Source organism: Panthera uncia, chromosome A2 (assembly GCF_023721935.1).
Source record: "Panthera uncia isolate 11264 chromosome A2, Puncia_PCG_1.0, whole genome shotgun sequence".
In the NCBI taxonomy this organism is placed as follows: Eukaryota; Metazoa; Chordata; class Mammalia; order Carnivora; family Felidae; genus Panthera; species Panthera uncia.
Genome location: NC_064816.1, coordinates 104,468,828 through 104,474,479, shown reverse-complemented (window position 1 = coordinate 104,474,479; position 5,652 = coordinate 104,468,828). Strand labels below are relative to the sequence as shown.

At 35.9% G+C, this 5,652-nt stretch overlaps 1 long non-coding RNA gene across 1 annotated transcript; it reads left to right on the top strand.

Annotated features, from left to right (window-relative positions):
* Nucleotides 1-450: 450 nt before the first annotated feature.
* Nucleotides 451-4,757, top strand: LOC125930997 (uncharacterized). Its single transcript, XR_007460332.1, has 3 exons — nt 451-561; nt 767-845; nt 4,118-4,757. It is a non-coding gene; the product is annotated as an uncharacterized LOC125930997 (long non-coding RNA).
* The last annotated feature ends 895 nt before the right edge of the window (nt 4,758-5,652 follow it).

Genomic DNA, 5,652 nt, shown 5'->3' with positions numbered 1-5,652 from the left:
ACTCTGTTACTGTTTTTATTTTTCACAAATTGCATAATCGCCTTGGCTGTCAGTAGCAAATGTGAAAATTACCTTGTCATAGTAGCTCACAGTGTTCCTTTCTCCACGCTATAACATAATTGTCATTATAATTTTACCACCACCAACAGCCAGGGTAGCTGCCCCTATCCTCACCTCCGTGACACCTCCGTGTGACAGCATACACCTGTGTGGCTTATGCATGAAATTAGCTACACAAATTGTGGAATACATGTACAGCTTAACTTGTTTTGAAATAATCGAAACATTGCAAATGTTAAGTGTAAATCAAACCAAAGATGAAATATGGGTGCCATTTTTTGGTGACATGTATCACATTTCCGATTAGTCTTCCAATTTTAACATCTCTACTTCTGACTTAGTAAAAACTTTGTAACGTGTGCATTGTAGGAGAAAGTGGTCATTCGCTCCCATCCACCTTTGTACTACTGATCCACGATGATGCTACCTAGCCAGGATAAACCCACTGTGGGATGACAAAAGTAATATGGACCACCAAGAAAGGAAATCACCATATTCCAGGTATGTCCCTTTCTTCTCTATGTTCCCCATCAATACACGATTTGTTTTGCTGCAAAGCTCTTTCCAGAACTGGCAGTTAGGAAATAAAAATTGCTTATCTGTTCTTGAAAGCTTTTAATGACTGCTTTCGTTAATAACTCGTCACAGCTGAGAAACTACCCATGTATACTTCCCAGTGCCGATCCATCTCTTTTTTTCTCCACAGACTCTGTGCTGGTACCCTTTACCAGACATACACCATCAGCAGCCAGTTCTGTGAATCTCGCAGTTGGTGAACCCTGCTGGTGAGGTTCCCCACCTCCTCTGCCTATGCTTCCTTGGTATCAAAAGTGCCTTCTGCTGCTTTACCTGTTGAACTTCTCTGAAGAAAAAAGTTCTTCCTCATACCATTAACACGTTTATGGTTCCAGAGAAACGAAATCTAAGCATACAGCAATGTAAGAATCCAAAGTGGTAGAAGATAAATACCAGGTAAAATGTACAGATGGAAGTTGTCTTCGGTGAATGTCCCCAGCCTGGCTAGTTTGGGGACGGAGGGGAGAGGAAAAAAGGGCTCACTCTGGCTGAAACTCACATTTGGAAGGTTTCACCTTCACATGAATGTTGACAAAAACTTACCTCATCCTTCAAAAAAAACTACCTGGTTGTTTCTAGGAGTTTCTGGAGGCTACCTGATTTGTGTGTGAAATTATAGCTGTTCAGGTTCTATCAGCTCATTTTTCTCTTTGAAAGTCAAATGTCCTCGTGACACCTAAGGAAGGCTGCTGACCTTGCCACCAGGACTCACCTGAACAATCAAGGCAATGTACCACACAGCCTTCTTTTGAATAACTGCCTTAATAGCATGTAAAAATGTATTCCATGGCTAAGAGCATGCGTAATGGCCTCAGTTAATATTGAGAGTCCCTTCTGTGTATCTCTACCTCCTTACTGGCCCCTTTAATTAAAATCTTAAATATGGAAGCTTATATAATTAGAATAGATACAATTTGAAGTAAGAAAAATTTACTTGACCTCACGAAATGGTTTAAAACAAAAATCATGAAAGATCTTTTGAGCCATAAATGTGTGATTTTGACCACTGCCACTGCTAAACTCTAATAGAAGAATACAACATTTAACATTTTGGCAGTCAGTTTTAAAAGAAAAATCACGTACATGCGTATGCAATAACTTTAGATTTAGGAAGTGTTTTACTTTATAAAAATATGTATTGTTTGTCATACTTGTATGCTTCCTACTTACTCGGCGATAGGATAGTCTATGATCAATAATATTTACTAATTGAATTTTAAAAAATAGATATTTTAATCATCTCCTGGCTAAATAAGCTATCATATGGCCCCTAGAAACTTCATTGCTTAGAGGCTAGTATTCCAAAATCAGTTTCTAGAATCCATATAATGTGAGACCAGAGACAAAGCTCATTAACTGCTGTTGTCTCTTTATGCCCAGGCCTTAGTCAATAATTTAAATCTTGGTGCTAATAAATAATTGATACTACAGTGGTATTTCTTTAAAGACCTGAATTTTCTTATAGCTTAGTTTTCTTAACATGCCTCAGCGATATTTTCCTCTGAATATCTAAGCATTGGCTTCTTAGGAGTCCCAGGGAACAAAAGAGATTATTTTAGTGTGAAAGATGCCAGATTTGCTTAAATAATTAACCAGGTTCCACAGATGTTCACCTCCTCCCTCTTAATAAAAATACAATTAAATAATGAGACTCAGCTACATTAAAGTAATAAACCAAATAATGGGGAAGGGCTAATGCTCAATAAAGTCCAAACTGACTTGTGTATTTGGACCAATGTTTTTCTCTGATTATAGGTTTTTCCAGAATTTTTATTTTGGTAATATCCACATAGTATAAAATTTACTATCTTAATCAACTGTATGTATAAGTTCAGCAGTACAACACAGTCATCATCGCCAACCATCTTCGAAACTCTTTCCATCTTGCAAAACTGAAACTCTATACCATTAAATAATAGCTCCGCATTCCTCCTTACTCTAGCCCCTGGCAACTACCATTCCACTTTCTGTCATTAGGACTTTGATTATCCTGCATGTGTTTCATGTAAGTGGAATCAGACAGTGTTCGTCTTTTGGTGACTGGCTTATTTCATTTAGCAGAATGCCCTTAAGGTTCATGTCTGTTGTTGCATGTGTCGGAATTTCCTTCCTGTTTAAGGCTGAATAATACTCCATTGTATGTATCTACCCACCTTTTGCTTACCCATTTATCTATCAGTAGACACTAGGGTTGCTAACATGTTTGATCTATTATGAATAATGTGGCAATGAACATGTGTGAATGAATGAATGAAGATATGTGTACATATCTTCTCAAGGCCCTGCTTTCAATTCTTAAGTATATACCCAGACTTAGGATTGCTGCCTCATACGGTAACTTTATTTTTAACTTTTTGACAAACCATCATATGTTTTCCATAGCTGCTATGCCATTTTATATTGCCTACAATAGCGTATAAGGGCTCCAGTTTCTCCATACACTTGCCAACACTTGTTATTTTCCTCTTTCTTTTTTTTTTTTAAAGTAACCATCCTAATGCACGTGAGGTGGTATCTCACTGTAGTTTTGATTTGCATTTTCTTAATTATTTGTGATGTTGAGCTATGACTATATTTTTAAATTGTGTGGATATGAAACTATTTTTCCTTCCATTTGATAATTCTAAGAAAAACAGCTAGATAAAAAGGAAATTCCAAAACTGTGGGAATAATTTTAGCACTATTCCTATCCTTAAAGGATTATTATATATTTGAAGGAAACAGCTTACTAAAATACAAATCGCTTTATCTTATATTCAGTCTACAGCTTTCCACACTGGCAATTCAACCCTACTGAGTTCACCCTATTCATTCATTCATTGATTCATTGATTCATTCAGCAAATACTAAGAAAGGCTCTCAGTTGCTTTTACTGTACTGGTTTCTGAGAATGTATAAATCAAACCTTACTTTTTCTGTCCTCTAGTAACCTATCTCTAGTTGATGGGGCATCGTCTCCCTTTAGCTAAGTATAGGTCAAAGTAGAGGAGGTCTATGTCATCCTACTAAGATGTCAGAGAGATTTAATTCAAAAACTTTTGCTGCCTTTACCAGAGGAGTGACTAGAAAATGTTATTTAAAGTGAATTCCTCATCTGAAAGGGAGGAGTAATTATTCTTACTTAGGGGTTTTGTTGATTAACCCCATGGGCATCGTAAAGTGGTTAACTGGGTGTAGACATCCCCATAATGACTTTCAGTCTTTTATTGGCACATACATAGCTAAGAGTTCACGAATATCTTACTCTAGCCCAGAAACATTGAGGCTTCCATGAGTTTAGAGATCTTTCACAATAACCATTTCTCTTGAGTGGTCCTTGAAAAAAAAAATCAGTAAATGTAAGTGATCTCTGCTGTCAGTGCTTAGAAGTTATATAAAACAAAAACTGTCTGGAAAAATATAGGCATGAGGGAGATAAAATCATTTGCTGAGACTTGTACTTTAGAATTGCACCTCATCCAACATTTACTTTTCCTTAAAGAGACAAAATGGATCCCAGGACCTCCTATCTGGACTGTAGCATTATTTTGTGTATTCATTTATTTGAAGAAGGGAAATCTGCCTTCATGAAGAAAATGTACTGGTCACAAGGAGTTGGACTGTTTTGATCTTGCACGGCAAGTTCTCACTACAAATTCATTAACTGAGTGGATTCCTAAGTGGCTTGAGTACAGGTAAGTAGCACTAATCGTGTGGATCAAAGCAGTATCCTTTTTACAATAATTATTTCTCGTTGTGAAATTTTAAACTAATAGTCTGTTTTTCTGGTATTATATGGCAGTCTCATGATCCCGGTGATAGTATTGGCCCTTTGCTTTGCAATATTAAATAGAAATTAAGTTTTGCCTTGTTAAAACTCAGAGCTCCATCCTGGACATTGACAGCAAGATGATTGGACACAGGAAGGGAATTAATGCAACCTGAGGAAGTGCCTCCCCTGCTCCCCATCAAGGGTACTCTAACCCTATAACCACTAGCCCCACGCACCTGGAAGCAATCCACTTATTTTCGAAAGCTTTAAAATTTTCTACAAACCCCATCTTGCAGTTTTGTTATTCTGTTGATACATTTTTTGCCCCAAATACAGATTTTGAAATTTTTTTCTCATCTGGACACTGGGTAATTCTGGGAAAAAAGAAACTATTATATTTGATGCATTGTGTTTTCAAATTTTGATGCAGTGCCTTTATAAATTAGCCTATACTGATATAAAATTATGATTCAGGGTCAAAACTAAAAACTTAGACCAGATGGGAATATTTACCAATGCTTACTTTAAGATATAAAAATGTGAAAAAATTGAAGTAGAAAACTGTGCTGAAATGTAGCCACTGTTCTTTTGTTAATACAGTAGTATATATTCATTATAATTTATTTTCCCTTGAACCGTATTTTGTCTTTAAGTAATTTTGGTGTGTAAGAACAGAGTACTTTCACATTTGTACATTTTTTCCTCAATAAAACTACGACTGCATTATTTGTCTTAGTATTTATCTCTGCCCTGGAATGTTTCTTGAAGTTTTCTTTCTGATTTTTAGGTTTCATTTCTACAGTATAATTTGCTTGTTTCTTTAGTCTGCTGCCAGGAAGTTAAATATAATAGTAAAGCTTTACCAAAAAGTGGAAAGTAAGAAAATGTGAAAATTGGAATCCCTACGCCTTTCTTCTTTGCTGAGAAAATTTTTTGTACCTATGTGCTTTGGGGATTTGATATTAGTCATTTGACTGACTCTACAAAAAGATGTGAACTGAGTCTTCTTAAATAAGATCATTCTCATTGTTCAGTTTTTATTGTATAAAAAGTGATTTTAAAAATTCTGTCTAGGTTGTTTTTACCTCTATAAGGAAGGATATATAGAGATATATTTTTAACTTTATCAATCCCTGTACCTATTTGTTAACATTTCCTTAAATGTGTTTTCTCCAGATGTTAAAAGTAAAAAGCCCTTGTTATTTTTTCCATTGTCACTCTTTACTACTTTCCATAGGCGGTATATTATGCACGCCAAGGACTGG